The sequence below is a fragment of the Amia ocellicauda genome, unplaced genomic scaffold, assembly GCF_036373705.1.
Source record: "Amia ocellicauda isolate fAmiCal2 unplaced genomic scaffold, fAmiCal2.hap1 HAP1_SCAFFOLD_196, whole genome shotgun sequence".
In the NCBI taxonomy this organism is placed as follows: Eukaryota; Metazoa; Chordata; class Actinopteri; order Amiiformes; family Amiidae; genus Amia; species Amia ocellicauda.
Window position 1 is genome coordinate 1 of NW_027102759.1, and position 18,552 is coordinate 18,552.

An 18,552-nucleotide genomic window follows, 5' to 3' on the forward strand; every position below is an offset into this window, starting at 1 on the left:
GATACACGCAATTTCATCATTATTTCAGATTTGACTTCCCCAAATACACAGGCATACAATAGATCTTGTTCTCCAACGTAAACGGTCCCTAGTAACTAGGGTACATTCGTAAATAAATTGAGCATCATGGCTAGAAGTGACTAAATGTTGCCTAATCTTTCTCATCGAGAAATGACACAATTACAGCAACACAAAAAGGAACTCCACCGGACAAAGTTCAGTGCTCACAAGGAGCCTCATTCAACACACACGGTTCCATTCCCATTCATGCAAAGCACGAAAGTGTAAAACTTGGGAACATACTTGAGAGCAAAGATCACATTCAATCTCATTCAAGGCACGGATGTGAATGCAACGGGATGAAATTACTGAAATGATGCCTGCCCTCGAACTGTGATGATGGACTACCCGACTCGCCAATAATATTGGGTTCTGGTGTATTGAAATACAGGAGCTGCTGGATTTGTGTGTTTTCTTACCCCCTCACCATAGTTTGTCAAATGTTTAAACAACTGAACTTATATTCAAGGTTTGTTTCTCTTCATATGTTTTACTGGTTTACATTTGTCTCAGCAACCTGTTGAATGATTCTTCTGCTTTCAAAACAAAATGACAACAGGATGAATGCACACACTTGAAAATACAATACATGCAATGTTATGCATCATAGTGATGCAACCTCCTTTCAGTTTCATACTGCATGTCAATTGAAATCCTTACTGAAATGCACACCTTCTCAAGATTGCGCTTGACTGGCGTGTCAGGCACTCAATTACAGCTGTTTTATCAAGACAATGTGTTCGTTTTGTAATATATAGTTCCGGTCTGGTGTGGCACCCCAGCTAACGCACAACGTTGCCACAATGTTGCCACAACGTGGCGTGTTAGCAGGGACTGTCTGCGGCGCGCTGGTGTGTCCCGGGCTTTAGAGTAGAGAGACAGTTCAACTGTAAGTATGAACGGCAGAAACGGATATTGCCTTCCCTTTAAGTAGAGCGTCAGGGACAGCCTCCCTGGCTTACAGCCATACTAGCCTGAATACGCCCGATCTCGTCCGATCTCGGAAGCCAAGCAGGCTCGGGCCTGGTCAGTACTTGGATGGTAGACCGCCTGGAAATACCAGGTGCTGTAAGCTTTTGCACCTTTTACACACCAGAGGGCGACAAATCACGAGTCTTAACTTTTGATACACACAATTTCATCATTATTTCAGATTTGACTTCCCCAAATACACAGGCATACAATAGATCTTGTTCTCCAACGTAAACGGTCCCTAGTAACTAGGGTACATTCGTAAATAAATTGAGCATCATGGCTAGAAGTGACTAAATGTTGCCTAATCTTTCTCATCGAGAAATGACACAATTACAGCAACACAAAAAGGAACTCCACCGGACAAAGTTCAGTGCTCACAAGGAGCCTCATTCAACACACACGGTTCCATTCCCATTCATGCAAAGCACAAAAGTGTAAAACTTGGGAACATACTTGAGAGCAAAGATCACATTCAATCTCATTCAAGGCACGGATGTGAATGCAACGGGATGAAATTACTGAAATGATGCCTGCCCTCGAACTGTGATGATGGACTACCCGACTCGCCAATAATATTGGGTTCCGGTGTATTGAAATACAGGAGCTGCTGGATTTGTGTGTTTTCTTACCCCCTCACCATAGTTTGTCAATTGTTTAAACAACTGAACTTATATTCAAGGTTTGTTTCTCTTCATATGTTTTACTGGTTTACATTTGTCTCAGCAACCTGTTGAATGATTCTTGTGCTTTCATAACAAAATGACAACAGGATGAATGCACACACTTGAAAATACAATACATGCAATGTTATGCATCATAGTGATGCAACCTCCTTTCAGTTTCATACTGCATGTCAATTGAAATCCTTACTGAAATGCACACCATCTCAAGATTGCGCTTGACTGGCAAGTCAGGCACTCAATTACAGCTGTTTTATCAAGACAATGTGTTCGTTTTGTAAAATATAGTTCCGGTCTGGTGTGGCACCCCAGCTAACGCACAACGTTGCCACAACGTTGCCACAACGTGGCGTGTTAGCAGGGACTGTCTGCAGCGCGCTGGTGTGTCCCGGGCTTTAGAGTAGAGAGACAGTTCAACTGTAAGTATGAACGGCAGAAACGGATATTGCCTTCCCTTTAAGTAGAGCGTCAGGGACAGCCTCCCTGGCTTACGGCCATACTAGCCTGAATACGCCCGATCTCGTCCGATCTCGGAAGCCAAGCAGGCTCGGGTCTGGTCAGTACTTGGATGGGAGACCGCCTGGGAATACCAGGTGCTGTAAGCTTCTGCACCTTTTTCACACCAGAGGGCGACAAATCACGAGTTTTAACTTTGGATACACACAATTTCATCATTATTTCAGATTTTACTTCCCCAAATACACAGGCATACAATAGATCTTGTTCTCCAACGTAAACGGTCCCTAGTAACTAGGGTACATTCGTAAATAAATTGAGCATCATGGCTAGAAGTGACTAAATGTTGCCTAATCTTTCTCATCGAGTAATGACACAATTACAGCAACACAAAAAGGAACTCCACCGGACAAAGTTCAGTGCTCACAAGGAGCCTCATTCAACACACACGGTTCCATTCCCATTCATGCAAAGCACGAAAGTGTAAAACTTGGGAACATACTTGAGAGCAAAGATCACATTCAATCTCATTCAAGGCACGGATGTGAATGCAACGGGATGAAATTACTGAAATGATGCCTGCCCTCGAGCTGTGATGATGGACTACCCGACTCGCCAATAATATTGGGTTCTGGTGTATTGAAATACAGGAGCTGCTGGATTTGTGTGTTTTATTACCCCCTCACCATAGTTTGTCAAATGTTTAAACAACTGAACTTATATTCAAGGTTTGTTTCTCTTCATATGTTTTACTGGTTTACATTTGTCTCAGCAACCTGTTGAATGATTCTTCTGCTTTCAAAACAAAATGACAACAGGATGAATGCACACACTTGAAAATACAATACATGCAATGTTATGCATCATAGTGATGCAACCTCCTTTCAGTTTCATACTGCATGTCAATTGAAATCCTTACTGAAATGCACACCTTCTCAAGATTGCGCTTGACTGGCGTGTCAGGCACTCAATTACAGCTGTTTTATCAAGACAATGTGTTTTTTTTTGTAAAATATAGTTCCGGTCTGGTGTGGCACCCCAGCTAACGCACAACGTTGCCACAACATGGCGTGTTAGCAGGGACTGTCTGCGGCGCGCTGCTGTGTCCCGGGCTTTAGAGTAGAGAGACAGTTCAACTGTAAGTATGAACGGCAGAAACGGATATTGCCTTCCCTTTAAGTAGAGCATCAGGGACAGCCTCCCTGGCTTACGGCCATACTAGCCTGAATACGCCCGATCTCGTCCGATCTCGGAAACCAAGCAGGCTCGGGCCTGGTCGGTACTTGGATGGGGGACCGCCTGGGAATACCAGGTGCTGTAAGCTTTTGCACCTTTTACACACCAGAGGGCGACAAATCACGAGTTTTAACTTTGGATACACACAATTTCATCATTATTTCAGATTTTACTTCCCCAAATACACAGGCATACAATAGATCTTGTTCTCCAACGTAAACGGTCCCTAGTAACTAGGGTACATTCGTAAATAAATTGAGCATCATGGCTAGAAGTGACTAAATGTTGCCTAATCTTTCTCATCAAGAAATGACACAATTACAGCAACACAAAAAGGAACTCCACCGGACAAAGTTCAGTGCTCACAAGGAGCCTCATTCAACACACACGGTTCCATTCCCATTCATGCAAAGCACGAAAGTGTAAAACTTGGGAACATACTTGAGAGCAAAGATCACATTCAATCTCATTCAAGGCACGGATGTGAATGCAACGGGATGAAATTACTGAAATGATGCCTGCCCTCGAACTGTGATGATGGACTACCCGACTCACCAATAATATTGGCTTCTGGTGTATTGAAGTACAGGAGCTGCTGGATTTGTGTGTTTTCTTACCCCCTCACCATAGTTTGTCAAATGTTTAAACAACTGAACTTATATTCAAGGTTTGTTTCTCTTCATATGTTTTACTGGTTTACATTTGTCTCAGCAACCTGTTGAATGATTCTTCTGCTTTCAAAACAAAATGACAACAGGATGAATGCACACACTTGAAAATACAATACATGCAATGTTATGCATCATAGTGATGCAACCTCCTTTCAGTTTCATACTGCATGTCAATTGAAATCCTTACTGAAATGTACACCTTCTCAAGATTGCGCTTGACTGGCGTGTCAGGCACTCAATTACAGCTGTTTTATCAAGACAATGTGTTCGTTATGTAAAATATAGTTCCGGTCTGGTGTGGCACCCCAGCTAACGCACAACGTTGCCACAACGTTGCCACAACGTGGCGTGTTAGCAGGGACTGTCTTTTCTTCGCCGGTGTGTCCCGGACTTTAGAGTAGAGAGACAGTTCAACTGCAAGTATGAGCGGCAGAAACGGATATTGCCTTCCCTTTAAGTAGTGCGTCAGGGACAGCCTCTCTGGCTTACGGCCATACTAGCCTGAATACGCCCGATCTCGTCCGATCTCAGAAGCTAAGCAGGCTCTGGCCTGGTTAGTACTTGGATGGGAGACTGCCTGGGAATACCAGGTGCTGTAAGCTTTTGCATCTTTTACACACCAGAGGGCGACAAATCACGAGTTTTAACTTTGGATACACGCAATTTCATCATTATTTCAGATTTTACTTCCCCAAATACACAGGCATACAATAGATCTTGTTCTCCAACGTAAACGGTCCCTAGTAACTAGCGTACATTCGTAAATAAATTGAGCATCATGGCTAGAAGTGACTAAATGTTGCCTAATCTTTCTCATCAAGAAATGACACAATTACAGCAACACAAAAAGGAACTCCACTGGACAAAGTTCAGTGCTCACAAGGAGCTTCATTCAACACACACGGTTCCATTCCCATTCATGCAAAGCATGAAAGTGTAAAACTTGGAAATATACTTGAGAGTAAAGATCACATTCAATCTCATTCAAGGCACGGATGTGAATGCAACGGGATGAAATTACTGAAATGATGCCTGCCCTCGAACTGTGATGATGGACTGCCCGACTCGCCAATAATATTGGGTTTTGGTGTATTGAAATACAGGAGCTGCTGGATTTGTGTGTTTTCTTACCCCCTCACCATAGTTTGTCAAATGTTTAAACAACTGAACTTATATTCAAGGTTTGTTTCTCTTCATATGTTTTACTGGTTAAATTTGTCTCAGCAACCTGTTGAATGATTCTTCTGCTTTCAAATTAAAATGACAACAGGATGAATGCACACACATGAAAATACAATACATGCAATGTTATGCATCATAGTGATGCAACCTCCTTTCAGTTTCATACTGCATGTCAATTGAAATCCTTACTGAAATGCACACCTTCTCAAGATTGCGCTTGACTGGCGTGTCAGGCACTCAATTACAGCTGTTTTATCAAGACAATGTGTTCGTTTTGTAAAATATAGTTCCGGTCTGGTGTGGCACCCCAGCTAACGCACAACGTTGCCACAACGTTTCGTGTTAGCAGGGACTGTCTACGGCGCGCTGGTGTGTCCCGGACTTTAGAGTAGAGAGACAGTTCAACTGCAAGTATGAGCGGCAGAAACGGATATTGCCTTCCCTTTAAGTAGAGCGTCAGGGACAGCCTCCCTGGCTTACGGCCATACTAGCCTGAATACGCCCGGTCTCGTCCGATCTCGGAAGCTAAGCAGGCTCGGGCCTGGTCAGTACTTGAATGGGAGACCGCCTGGGAATACCAGGTGCTGTAAGCTTTTGCACACCAGAGGGCGACAAATCACGAGTTTTAACTTTGGATACACGCAATTTCATCATTATTTCAGATTTGACTTCCCCAAATACACAGGCATACAATAGATCTTGTTCTCCAACGTAAACGGTCCCTAGTAACTAGGGTACATTCGTAAATAAATTGAGCATCATGGCTAGAAGTGACTAAATGTTGCCTAATCTTTCTCATCGAGAAATGACACAATTACAGCAACACAAAAAGGAACTCCACCGGACAAAGTTCAGTGCTCACAAGGAGCCTCATTCAACACACACGGTTCCATTCCCATTCATGCAAAGCACGAAAGTGTAAAACTTGGGAACATACTTGAGAGCAAAGATCACATTCAATCTCATTCAAGGCACGGATGTGAATGCAACGGGATGAAATTACTGAAATGATGCCTGCCCTCGAACTGTGATGATGGACTACCCGACTCGCCAATAATATTGGCTTCTGGTGTATTGAAATACAGGAGCTGCTGGATTTGTGTCATTTCTTACCCCCTCACCATAGTTTGTCAAATGTTTAAACAACTGAACTTATATTCAAGGTTTGTTTCTCTTCATATGTTTTACTGGTTTACATTTGTCTCAGCAACCTGTTGAATGATTCTTCTGCTTTCAAAACAAAATGACAACAGGATGAATGCACACACTTGAAAATACAATACATGCAATGTTATGCATCATAGTGATGCAACCTCCTTTCAGTTTCATACTGCATGTCAATTGAAATCCTTACTGAAATGCACACCTTCTCAAGATTGCGCTTGAATGGCGTGTCAGGCACTCAATTACAGCTGTTTTATCAAGACAATGTGTTCGTTTTGTAATACATAGGTCTGGTGTGGCACCCCAGCTAACGCACAACGTTGCCACAACGTTTCGTGTTAGCAGGGACTGTCTGCGGCGTGCTGGTGTGTCCCGGACTTTAGAGTAGAGAGACAGTTCAACTGTAAGTATGAGCGGCAGAAACGGATATTGCCTTCCCTTTAAGTAGAGCGTCAGGGACAGCCTCCCTGGCTTACGGCCATACTAGCCTGAATACGCCCGATCTCGTCCGATCTCGGAAACTAAGCAGGCTCGGGCCTGGTCAGTACTTGGATGGGAGACCGCCTGGGAATACCAGGTGCTGTAAGCTTTTGCATCTTTTACACACCAGAGGGCGACAAATCACGAGTTTTAACTTTGGATACACGCAATTTCATCATTATTTCAGATTTGACTTCCCCAAATACACAGGCATACAATAGATCTTGTTCTCCAATGTAAACGGTCCCTAGTAACTAGGGTACATTCGTAAATAAATTGAGCATCATGGCTAGAAGTGACTAAATGTTGCCTAATCTTTCTCATCGAGAAATGACACAATTACAGCAACACAAAAAGGAACTCCACCGGACAAAGTTCAGTGCTCACAAGGAGCCTCATTCAACACACACGGTTCCATTCCCATTCATGCAAAGCACGAAAGTGTAAAACTTGGGAACATACTTGAGAGCAAAGATCACATTCAATCTCATTCAAGGCACGGATGTGAATGCAACGGGATGAAATTACTGAAATGATGCCTGCCCTCGAACTGTGATGATGGACTACCCGACTCGCCAATAATATTGGGTTCTGGTGTATTGAAATACAGGAGCTGCTGGATTTGTGTGTTTTCTTACCCCCTCACCATAGTTTGTCAAATGTTTAAACAACTGAACTTATATTCAAGGTTTGTTTCTCTTCATATGTTTTACTGGTTTACATTTGTCTCAGCAACCTGTTGAATGATTCTTCTGCTTTCAAAACAAAATGACAACAGGATGAATGCACACACTTGTAAAAACAATACATGCAATGTTATGCATCATAGTGATGCAACCTCCTTTCAGTTTCATACTGCATGTCAATTGAAATCCTTACTGAAATGCACACCTTCTCAAGATTGCGCTTGACTGGCGTGTCAGGCACTCAATTACAGCTGTTTTATCAAGACAATGTGTTCGTTTTGTAATATATAGTTCCGGTCTGGTGTGGCACCCCAGCTAACGCACAACGTTGCCACAATGTTGCCACAACGTGGCGTGTTAGCAGGGACTGTCTGCGGCGCGCTGGTGTGTCCCGGGCTTTAGAGTAGAGAGACAGTTCAACTGTAAGTATGAACGGCAGAAACGGATATTGCCTTCCCTTTAAGTAGAGCGTCAGGGACAGCATTCCTAGCTTACGGCCATACTAGCCTGAATACGCCCGATCTCGTCCGATCTCGGAAGCTAAGCAGGCTCGGGCCTGGTCAGTACTTGGATGGGAGACCGCCTGGGAATACCAGGTGCTGTAAGCTTTTGCATCTTTTACACACCAGAGGGCGACATATCACGAGTTTTAACTTTGGATACACGCAATTTCATCATTATTTCAGATTTGACTTCCCCAAATACACAGGCATACAATAGATCTTGTTCTCCAATGTAAACGGTCCCTAGTAACTAGGGTACATTCATAAATAAATTGAGCATCATGGCTAGAAGTGACTAAATGTTGCCTAATCTTTCTCATCGAGAAATGACAGAATTACAGCAACACAAAAAGGAACTCCACCGGACAAAGTTCAGTGCTCACAAGGAGCCTCATTCAACACACACGGTTCCATTCCCATTCATGCAAAGCACGAAAGTGTAAAACTTGGGAACATACTTGAGAGCAAAGATCACATTCAATCTCATTCAAGGCACGGATGTGAATGCAACAAGATGAAATTACTGAAATGATGCCTGCCCTCGAACTGTGATGATGGACTACCCGACTCGCCAATAATATTGGGTTCTGGTGTATTGAAATACAGGAGCTGCTGGATTTGTGTGTTTTCTTACCCCCTCACCATAGTTTGTCAAATGTTTAAACAACTGAACTTATATTCAAGGTTTGTTTCTCTTCATATGTTTTACTGGTTTACATTTGTCTCAGCAACCTGTTGAATGATTCTTCTGCTTTCAAAACAAAATGACAACAGGATGAATGCACACACTTGAAAATACAATACATGCAATGTTATGCATCATAGTGATGCAACCTCCTTTCAGTTTCATACTGCATGTCAATTGAAATCCTTACTGAAATGCACACCTTCTCAAGATTGCGCTTGACTGGCGTGTCAGGCACTCAATTACAGCTGTTTTATCAAGACAATGTGTTCGTTTTGTAATATATAGTTCCGGTCTGGTGTGGCACCCCAGCTAACGCACAACGTTGCCACAACGTTTCGTGTTAGCAGGGACTGTCTGCGGCGCGCTGGTGTGTCCCGGACTTTAGAGTAGAGAGACAGTTCAATTGCAAGTATGAGCGGCAGAAACGGATATTGCCTTCCCTTTAAGTAGAGCGTCAGGGACAGCCTCTCTGGCTTACGGCCATACTAGCCTGAATACGCCCGATCTCATCCGATCTCGGAAGCTAAGCAGGCTCGGGCCTGGTCAGTACTTGGATGGGAGACCGCCTGGGAATACCAGGTGCTGTAAGCTTTTGCATCTTTTACACACCAGAGGGCGACAAATCACGAGTTTTAACTTTGGATACACGCAATTTCATCATTATTTCAGATTTGACTTCCCCAAATACACAGGCATACAATAGATCTTGTTCTCCAACGTAAACGGTCCCTAGTAACTAGTGTACATTCGTAAATAAATTGAGCATCATGGCTAGAAGTGACTAAATGTTGCCTAATCTTTCTCATCGAGAAATGACACAATTACAGCAACACAAAAAGGAACTCCACCGGACAAAGTTCAGTGCTCACAAGGAGCCTCATTCAACACACACGGTTCCATTCCCATTCATGCAAAGCACGAAAGTGTAAAACTTGGGACAATACTTGAGAGCAAAGATCACATTCAATCTCATTCAAGGCACGGATGTGAATGCAACGGGATGAAATTACTGAAATGATGCCTGCCCTCGAACTGTGATGATGGACTACCCGACTCGCCAATAATATTGGGTTCTGGTGTATTGAAATACAGGAGCTGCTGGATTTGTGTGTTTTCTTACCCCCTCACCATAGTTTGTCAAATGTTTAAACAACTGAACTTATATTCAAGGTTTGTTTCTCTTCATATGTTTTACTGGTTTACATTTGTCTCAGCAACCTGTTGAATGATTCTTCTGCTTTCAAAACAAAATGACAACAGGATGAATGCACACACTTGAAAATACAATACATGCAATGTTATGCATCATAGTGATGCAACCTCCTTTCAGTTTCATACTGCATGTCAATTGAAATCCTTACTGAAATGCACACCTTCTCAAGATTGCGCTTGACTGGCGTGTCAGGCACTCAATTACAGCTGTTTTATCAAGACAATGTGTTCGTTTTGTAATATATAGTTCCGGTCTGGTGTGGCACCCCAGCTAACGCACAACGTTGCCACAATGTTGCCACAACGTGGCGTGTTAGCAGGGACTATCTGCGGCGCGCTGCTGTGTCCCGGGCTTTAGAGTAGAGAGACAGTTCAACTGTAAGTATGAACGGCAGAAACGGATATTGCCTTCCCTTTAAGTAGAGCGTCAGGGACAGCCTTTCTGGCTTACGGCCATACTAGCCTGAATACGCCCGATCTCGTCCGATCTCGGAAGCTAAGCAGGCTCGGGCCTGGTCAGTACTTGGATGGGAGACCGCCTGGGAATACCAGGTGCTGTAAGCTTTTGCATCTTTTACACACCAGAGGGCGACAAATCACGAGTTTTAACTTTGGATACACGCAATTTCATCATTATTTCAGATTTGACTTCCCCAAATACACAGGCATACAATAGATCTTGTTCTCCAACGTAAACGGTCCCTAGTAACTAGGGTACATTCATAAATAAATTGAGCATCATGGCTAGAAGTGACTAAATGTTGCCTAATCTTTCTCATCGAGAAATGACACAATTACAGCAACACAAAAAGGAACTCCACCGGACAAAGTTCAGTGCTCACAAGGAGCCTCATTCAACACACACGGTTCCATTCCCATTCATGCAAAGCACGAAAGTGTAAAACTTGGGAACATACTTGAGAGCAAAGATCACATTCAATCTCATTCAAGGCACGGATGTGAATGCAACGGGATGAAATTACTGAAATGATGCCTGCCCTCGAACTGTGATGATGGACTACCCGACTCGCCAATAATATTGGGTTCTGGTGTATTGAAATACAGGAGCTGCTGGATTTGTGTGTTTTCTTACCCCCTCACCATAGTTTGTCAAATGTTTAAACAACTGAACTTATATTCAAGGTTTGTTTCTCTTCATATGTTTTACTGGTTTACATTTGTCTCAGCAACCTCAGCAAAAATGATTCTTCTACTTTCAAAACAAAATGACAACAGGATGAATGCACACACTTGAAAATACAATACATGCAATGTTATGCATCATAGTGATGCAACCTCCTTTCAGTTTCATACTGCATGTCAATTGAAATCCTTACTGAAATGCACACCTTCTCAAGATTGCGCTTGACTGGCGTGTCAGGCACTCAATTACAGCTGTTTTATCAAGACAATGTGTTCGTTTTGTAATATATAGTTCCGGTCTGGTGTGGCACCCCAGCTAACGCACAACGTTGCCACAACGTTTCGTGTTAGCAGGGACTGTCTGCGGCGCGCTGGTGTGTCCCGGACTTTAGAGTAGAGAGACAGTTCAACTGCAAGTATGAGCGGCAGAAACGGATATTGCCTTCCCTTTAAGTAGAGCGTCAGGGACAGCCTCCCTGGCTTACGGCCATACTAGCCTGAATACGCCCGATCTCGTCCGATCTCGGAAGCTAAGCAGGCTCGGGCCTGGTCAGTACTTGGATGGGAGACCGCCTGGGAATACCAGGTGCTGTAAGCTTTTGCATCTTTTACACACCAGAGGGCGACAAATCACGAGTTTTAACTTTGGATACACGCAATTTCATCATTATTTCAGATTTGACTTCCCCAAATACACAGGCATACAATAGATCTTGTTCTCCAACGTAAACGGTCCCTAGTAACTAGGGTACATTCGTAAATAAATTGAGCATCATGGCTAGAAGTGACTAAATGTTGCCTAATCTTTCTCATCGAGAAATTACACAATTACAGCAACACAAAAAGGAACTCCACCGGACAAAGTTCAGTGCTCACAAGGAGCCTCATTCAACACACACGGTTCCATTCCCATTCATGCAAAGCACGAAAGTGTAAAACTTGGGAACATACTTGAGAGCAAAGATCACATTCAATCTCATTCAAGGCACGGATGTGAATGCAACGGGATGAAATTACTGAAATGATGCCTGCCCTCGAACTGTGATGATGGACTACCCGACTCGCCAATAATATTGGGTTCTGGTGTATTGAAATACAGGAGCTGCTGGATTTGTGTGTTTTCTTACCCCCTCACCATAGTTTGTCAAATGTTTAAACAACTGAACTTATATTCAAGGTTTGTTTCTCTTCATATGTTTTACTGGTTTACATTTGTCTCAGCAACCTCAGCAAAAATGATTCTTCTACTTTCAAAACAAAATGACAACAGGATGAATGCACACACTTGAAAATACAATACATGCAATGTTATGCATCATAGTGATGCAACCTCCTTTCAGTTTCATACTGCATGTCAATTGAAATCCTTACTGAAATGCACACCTTCTCAAGATTGCGCTTGACTGGCGTGTCAGGCACTCAATTACAGCTGTTTTATCAAGACAATGTGTTCGTTTTGTAATATATAGTTCCGGTCTGGTGTGGCACCCCAGCTAACGCACAACGTTGCCACAACGTTTCGTGTTAGCAGGGACTGTCTGCGGCGCGCTGGTGTGTCCCGGACTTTAGAGTAGAGAGACAGTTCAACTGCAAGTATGAGCGGCAGAAACGGATATTGCCTTCCCTTTAAGTAGAGCGTCAGGGACAGCCTCCCTGGCTTACGGCCATACTAGCCTGAATACGCCCGATCTCGTCCGATCTCGGAAGCTAAGCAGGCTCGGGCCTGGTCAGTACTTGGATGGGAGACCGCCTGGGAATACCAGGTGCTGTAAGCTTTTGCATCTTTTACACACCAGAGGGCGACAAATCACGAGTTTTAACTTTGGATACACGCAATTTCATCATTATTTCAGATTTGACTTCCCCAAATACACAGGCATACAATAGATCTTGTTCTCCAACGTAAACGGTCCCTAGTAACTAGGGTACATTCGTAAATAAATTGAGCATCATGGCTAGAAGTGACTAAATGTTGCCTAATCTTTCTCATCGAGAAATTACACAATTACAGCAACACAAAAAGGAACTCCACCGGACAAAGTTCAGTGCTCACAAGGAGCCTCATTCAACACACACGGTTCCATTCCCATTCATGCAAAGCACGAAAGTGTAAAACTTGGGAACATACTTGAGAGCAAAGATCACATTCAATCTCATTCAAGGCACGGATGTGAATGCAACGGGATGAAATTACTGAAATGATGCCTGCCCTCGAACTGTGATGATGGACTACCCGACTCGCCAATAATATTGGGTTCTGGTGTATTGAAATACAGGAGCTGCTGGATTTGTGTGTTTTCTTACCCCCTCACCATAGTTTGTCAAATGTTTAAACAACTGAACTTATATTCAAGGTTTGTTTCTCTTCATATGTTTTACTGGTTTACATTTGTCTCAGCAACCTGTTGAATGATTCTTCTGCTTTCAAAACAAAATGACAACAGGATGAATGCACACACTTGAAAATACAATACATGCAATGTTATGCATCATAGTGATGCAACCTCCTTTCAGTTTCATACTGCATGTCAATTGAAATCCTTACTGAAATGCACACCTTCTCAAGATTGCGCTTGACTGGCGTGTCAGGCACTCAATTACAGCTGTTTTATCAAGACAATGTGTTCGTTTTGTAATATATAGTTCCGGTCTGGTGTGGCACCCCAGCTAACGTACAACGTTGCCACAACGTTTCGTGTTAGCAGGGACTGTCTGCGGCGCGCTGGTGTGTCCCGGACTTTAGAGTAGAGAGACAGTTCAACTGCAAGTATGAGCGGCAGAAACGGATATTGCCTTCCCTTTAAGTAGAGCGTCAGGGACAGCCTCCCTGGCTTACGGCCATACTAGCCTGAATACGCCCGATCTCGTCCGATCTCGGAAGCTAAGCAGGCTCGGGCCTGGTCAGTACTTGGATGGGAGACCACCTGGGAAAACCAGGTGCTGTAAGCTTTTGCATCTTTTACACACCAGAGGGCGACAAATCACGAGTTTTAACTTTGGATACACGCAATTTCATCATTATTTCAGATTTGACTTCCCCAAATACACAGGCATACAATAGATCTTGTTCTCCAACGTAAACGGTCCCTAGTAACTAGGGTACATTCGTAAATAAATTGAGCATCATGGCTAGAAGTGACTAAATGTTGCCTAATCTTTCTCATCGAGAAATGACACAATTACAGCAACACAAAAAGGAACTCCACCGGACAGAGTTCAGTGCTCACAAGGAGCCTCATTCAACACACACGGTTCCATTCCCATTCATGCAAAGCACGAAAGTGTAAAACTTGGGAACATACTTGAGAGCAAAGATCACATTCAATCTCATTCAAGGCACGGATGTGAATGCAACGGGATGAAATTACTGAAATGATGCCTGCCCTCGAACTGTGATGATGGACTACCCGACTCGCCAATAATATTGGGTTCTGGTGTATTGAAATACAGGAGCTGCTGGATTTGTGTGTTTTCTTACCCCCTCACCATAGTTTGTCAAATGTTTAAACAACTGAACTTATATTCAAGGTTTGTTTCTCTTCATATGTTTTACTGGTTTACATTTGTCTCAGCAACCTGTTGAATGATTCTTCTGCTTTCAAAACAAAATGACAACAGGATGAATGCACACACTTGAAAATACAATACATGCAATGTAATGCATCATAGTGATGCAACCTCCTTTCAGTTTCATACTGCATGTCAATTGAAATCCTTACTGAAATGCACACCTTCTCAAGATTGCGCTTGACTGGCGTGTCAGGCACTCAATTACAGCTGTTTTATCAAGAGAATGTGTTCGTTTTGTAATATATAGTTCCGGTCTGGTGTGGCACCCCAGCTAACGCACAACGTTGCCACAATGTTGCCACAACGTGGCGTGTTATCAGGGACTGTCTGCGGCGCGCTGGTGTGTCCCGGGCTTTAGAGTAGAGAGACAGTTCAACTGTAAGTATGAACGGCAGAAACGGATATTGCCTTCCCTTTAAGTAGAGCGTCAGGGACAGCCTCCCTGGCTTACGGCCATACTAGCCTGAATACGCCCGATCTCGTCCGATCTCGGAAGCTAAGCAGGCTCGGGCCTGGTCAGTACTTGGATGGGAGACCGCCTGGGAATACCAGGTGCTGTAAGCTTTTGCATCTTTTACACACCAGAGGGCGACAAATCACGAGTTTTAACTTTGGATACACGCAATTTCATCATTATTTCAGATTTGACTTCCCCAAATACACAGGCATACAATAGATCTTGTTCTCCAACGTAAACGGTCCCTAGTAACTAGGGTACATTCATAAATAAATTGAGCATCATGGCTAGAAGTGACTAAATGTTGCCTAATCTTTCTCATCGAGAAATGACACAATTACAGCAACACAAAAAGGAACTCCACCGGACAAAGTTCAGTGCTCACAAGGAGCCTCATTCAACACACACGGTTCCATTCCCATTCATGCAAAGCACGAAAGTGTAAAACTTGGGAACATACTTGAGAGCAAAGATCACATTCAATCTCATTCAAGGCACGGATGTGAATGCAACGGGATGAAATTACTGAAATGATGCCTGCCCTCGAACTGTGATGATGGACTACCCGACTCGCCAATAATATTGGGTTCTGGTGTATTGAAATACAGGAGCTGCTGGATTTGTGTGTTTTCTTACCCCCTCACCATAGTTTGTCAAATGTTTAAACAACTGAACTTATATTCAAGGTTTGTTTCTCTTCATATGTTTTACTGGTTTACATTTGTCTCAGCAACCTCAGCAAAAATGATTCTTCTACTTTCAAAACAAAATGACAACAGGATGAATGCACACACTTGAAAATACAATACATGCAATGTTATGCATCATAGTGATGCAACCTCCTTTCAGTTTCATACTGCATGTCAATTGAAATCCTTACTGAAATGCACACCTTCTCAAGATTGCGCTTGACTGGCGTGTCAGGCACTCAATTACAGCTGTTTTATCAAGACAATGTGTTCGTTTTGTAATATATAGTTCCGGTCTGGTGTGGCACCCCAGCTAACGCACAACGTTGCCACAACGTTTCGTGTTAGCAGGGACTGTCTGCGGCGCGCTGGTGTGTCCCGGACTTTAGAGTAGAGAGACAGTTCAACTGCAAGTATGAGCGGCAGAAACGGATATTGCCTTCCCTTTAAGTAGAGCGTCAGGGACAGCCTCCCTGGCTTACGGCCATACTAGCCTGAATACGCCCGATCTCGTCCGATCTCGGAAGCTAAGCAGGCTCGGGCCTGGTCAGTACTTGGATGGGAGACCGCCTGGGAATACCAGGTGCTGTAAGCTTTTGCATCTTTTACACACCAGAGGGCGACAAATCACGAGTTTTAACTTTGGATACTCGCAATTTCATCATTATTTCAGATTTGACTTCCCCAAATACACAGGCATACAATAGATCTTGTTCTCCAACGTAAACGGTCCCTAGTAACTAGGGTACATTCGTAAATAAATTGAGCATCATGGCTAGAAGTGACTAAATGTTGCCTAATCTTTCTCATCGAGAAATTACACAATTACAGCAACACAAAAAGGAACTCCACCGGACAAAGTTCAGTGCTCACAAGGAGCCTCATTCAACACACACGGTTCCATTCCCATTCATGCAAAGCACGAAAGTGTAAAACTTGGGAACATACTTGAGAGCAAAGATCACATTCAATCTCATTCAAGGCACGGATGTGAATGCAACGGGATGAAATTACTGAAATGATGCCTGCCCTCGAACTGTGATGATGGACTACCCGACTCGCCAATAATATTGGCTTCTGGTGTATTGAAATACAGGAGCTGCTGGATTTGTGTCATTTCTTACCCCCTCACCATAGTTTGTCAAATGTTTAAACAACTGAACTTATATTCAAGGTTTGTTTCTCTTCATATGTTTTACTGGTTTACATTTGTCTCAGCAACCTGTTGAATGATTCTTCTGCTTTCAAAACAAAATGACAACAGGATGAATGCACACACTTGAAAATACAATACATGCAATGTTATGCATCATAGTGATGCAACCTCCTTTCAGTTTCATACTGCATGTCAATTGAAATCCTTACTGAAATGCACACCTTCTCAAGATTGCGCTTGACTGGCGTGTCAGGCACTCAATTACAGCTGTTTTATCAAGACAATGTGTTCGTTTTGTAAAATATAGTTCCGGTCTGGTGTGGCACCCCAGCTAACGCACAACGTTGCCACAATGTTGCCACAACGTGGCGTGTTAGCAGGGACTGTCTGCGGCGCGCTGGTGTGTCCCGGGCTTTAGAGTAGAGAGACAGTTCAACTGTAAGTATGAACGGCAGAAACGGATATTGCCTTCCCTTTAAGTAGAGCGTCAGGGACAGCCTCCCTGGCTTACGGCCATACTAGCCTGAATACGCCCGATCTCGTCCGATCTCGGAAGCCAAGCAGGCTCGGGCCTGGTCAGTACTTGGATGGGAGACCGCCTGGGAATACCAGGTGCTGTAAGCTTTTGCATCTTTTACACACCAGAGGGCGACAAATCACGAGTTTTAACTTTGGATACACGCAATTTCATCATTATTTCAGATTTGACTTCCCCAAATACACAGGCATACAATAGATCTTGTTCTCCAACGTAAACGGTCCCTAGTAACTAGGGTACATTCGTAAATAAATTGAGCATCATGGCTAGAAGTGACTAAATGTTGCCTAATCTTTCTCATCGAGAAATGACACAATTACAGCAACACAAAAAGGAACTCCACCGGACAAAGTTCAGTGCTCACAAGGAGCCTCATTCAACACACACGGTTCCATTCCCATTCATGCAAAGCACGAAAGTGTAAAACTTGGGAACATACTTGAGAGCAAAGATCACATTCAATCTCATTCAAGGCACGAATGTGAATGCAACGGGATGAAATTACTGAAATGATGCCTGCCCTCGAACTGTGATGATGGACTACCCGACTCGCCAATAATATTGGGTTCTGGTGTATTGAAATACAGGAGCTGCTGGATTTGTGTGTTTTCTTACCCCCTCACCATAGTTTGTCAAATGTTTAAACAACTGAACTTATATTCAAGGTTTGTTTCTCTTCATATGTTTTACTGGTTTACATTTGTCTCAGCAACCTGTTGAATGATTCTTCTGCTTTCAAAACAAAATGACAACAGGATGAATGCACACACTTGAAAATACAATACATGCAATGTTATGCATCATAGTGATGCAACCTCCTTTCAGTTTCATACTGCATGTCAATTGAAATCCTTACTGAAATGCACACCTTCTCAAGATTGCGCTTGAATGGCGTGTCAGGCACTCAATTACAGCTGTTTTATCAAGACAATGTGTTCGTTTTGTAATACATAGGTCTGGTGTGGCACCCCAGCTAACGCACAACGTTGCCACAACGTTTCGTGTT

At 43.3% G+C, this 18,552-nt stretch overlaps 15 non-coding genes across 15 annotated transcripts; all 15 read left to right on the plus strand.

Moving 5' to 3' along the window:
• Positions 1-1,016: 1,016 nt before the first annotated feature.
• Positions 1,017-1,135, plus strand: LOC136724860 (5S ribosomal RNA). The gene has a single exon (XR_010807286.1). It is a non-coding gene; the product is annotated as a 5S ribosomal RNA (ribosomal RNA).
• A 1,066-nt stretch (positions 1,136-2,201) lies between these two features.
• Positions 2,202-2,320, plus strand: LOC136724844 (5S ribosomal RNA). The gene has a single exon (XR_010807271.1). It is a non-coding gene; the product is annotated as a 5S ribosomal RNA (ribosomal RNA).
• Positions 2,321-3,376: 1,056 nt separating this feature from the next.
• LOC136724861 (5S ribosomal RNA) lies at positions 3,377-3,495 on the plus strand. The gene has a single exon (XR_010807287.1). It is a non-coding gene; the product is annotated as a 5S ribosomal RNA (ribosomal RNA).
• Positions 3,496-4,561: 1,066 nt separating this feature from the next.
• LOC136724859 (5S ribosomal RNA) lies at positions 4,562-4,680 on the plus strand. The gene has a single exon (XR_010807285.1). It is a non-coding gene; the product is annotated as a 5S ribosomal RNA (ribosomal RNA).
• A 1,054-nt stretch (positions 4,681-5,734) lies between these two features.
• Positions 5,735-5,853, plus strand: LOC136724840 (5S ribosomal RNA). Its single transcript, XR_010807268.1, has one exon. It is a non-coding gene; the product is annotated as a 5S ribosomal RNA (ribosomal RNA).
• Positions 5,854-6,894: 1,041 nt separating this feature from the next.
• Positions 6,895-7,013, plus strand: LOC136724836 (5S ribosomal RNA). The gene has a single exon (XR_010807264.1). It is a non-coding gene; the product is annotated as a 5S ribosomal RNA (ribosomal RNA).
• A 1,066-nt stretch (positions 7,014-8,079) lies between these two features.
• LOC136724907 (5S ribosomal RNA) lies at positions 8,080-8,198 on the plus strand. The gene has a single exon (XR_010807329.1). It is a non-coding gene; the product is annotated as a 5S ribosomal RNA (ribosomal RNA).
• A 1,055-nt stretch (positions 8,199-9,253) lies between these two features.
• Positions 9,254-9,372, plus strand: LOC136724831 (5S ribosomal RNA). The gene has a single exon (XR_010807260.1). It is a non-coding gene; the product is annotated as a 5S ribosomal RNA (ribosomal RNA).
• A 1,066-nt stretch (positions 9,373-10,438) lies between these two features.
• On the plus strand, positions 10,439-10,557 carry LOC136724838 (5S ribosomal RNA). Its single transcript, XR_010807266.1, has one exon. It is a non-coding gene; the product is annotated as a 5S ribosomal RNA (ribosomal RNA).
• Positions 10,558-11,615: 1,058 nt separating this feature from the next.
• Positions 11,616-11,734, plus strand: LOC136724850 (5S ribosomal RNA). Its single transcript, XR_010807277.1, has one exon. It is a non-coding gene; the product is annotated as a 5S ribosomal RNA (ribosomal RNA).
• A 1,058-nt stretch (positions 11,735-12,792) lies between these two features.
• LOC136724862 (5S ribosomal RNA) lies at positions 12,793-12,911 on the plus strand. The gene has a single exon (XR_010807288.1). It is a non-coding gene; the product is annotated as a 5S ribosomal RNA (ribosomal RNA).
• A 1,055-nt stretch (positions 12,912-13,966) lies between these two features.
• On the plus strand, positions 13,967-14,085 carry LOC136724899 (5S ribosomal RNA). The gene has a single exon (XR_010807321.1). It is a non-coding gene; the product is annotated as a 5S ribosomal RNA (ribosomal RNA).
• A 1,066-nt stretch (positions 14,086-15,151) lies between these two features.
• LOC136724863 (5S ribosomal RNA) lies at positions 15,152-15,270 on the plus strand. Its single transcript, XR_010807289.1, has one exon. It is a non-coding gene; the product is annotated as a 5S ribosomal RNA (ribosomal RNA).
• A 1,058-nt stretch (positions 15,271-16,328) lies between these two features.
• On the plus strand, positions 16,329-16,447 carry LOC136724864 (5S ribosomal RNA). Its single transcript, XR_010807290.1, has one exon. It is a non-coding gene; the product is annotated as a 5S ribosomal RNA (ribosomal RNA).
• A 1,066-nt stretch (positions 16,448-17,513) lies between these two features.
• Positions 17,514-17,632, plus strand: LOC136724903 (5S ribosomal RNA). The gene has a single exon (XR_010807325.1). It is a non-coding gene; the product is annotated as a 5S ribosomal RNA (ribosomal RNA).
• The last annotated feature ends 920 nt before the right edge of the window (positions 17,633-18,552 follow it).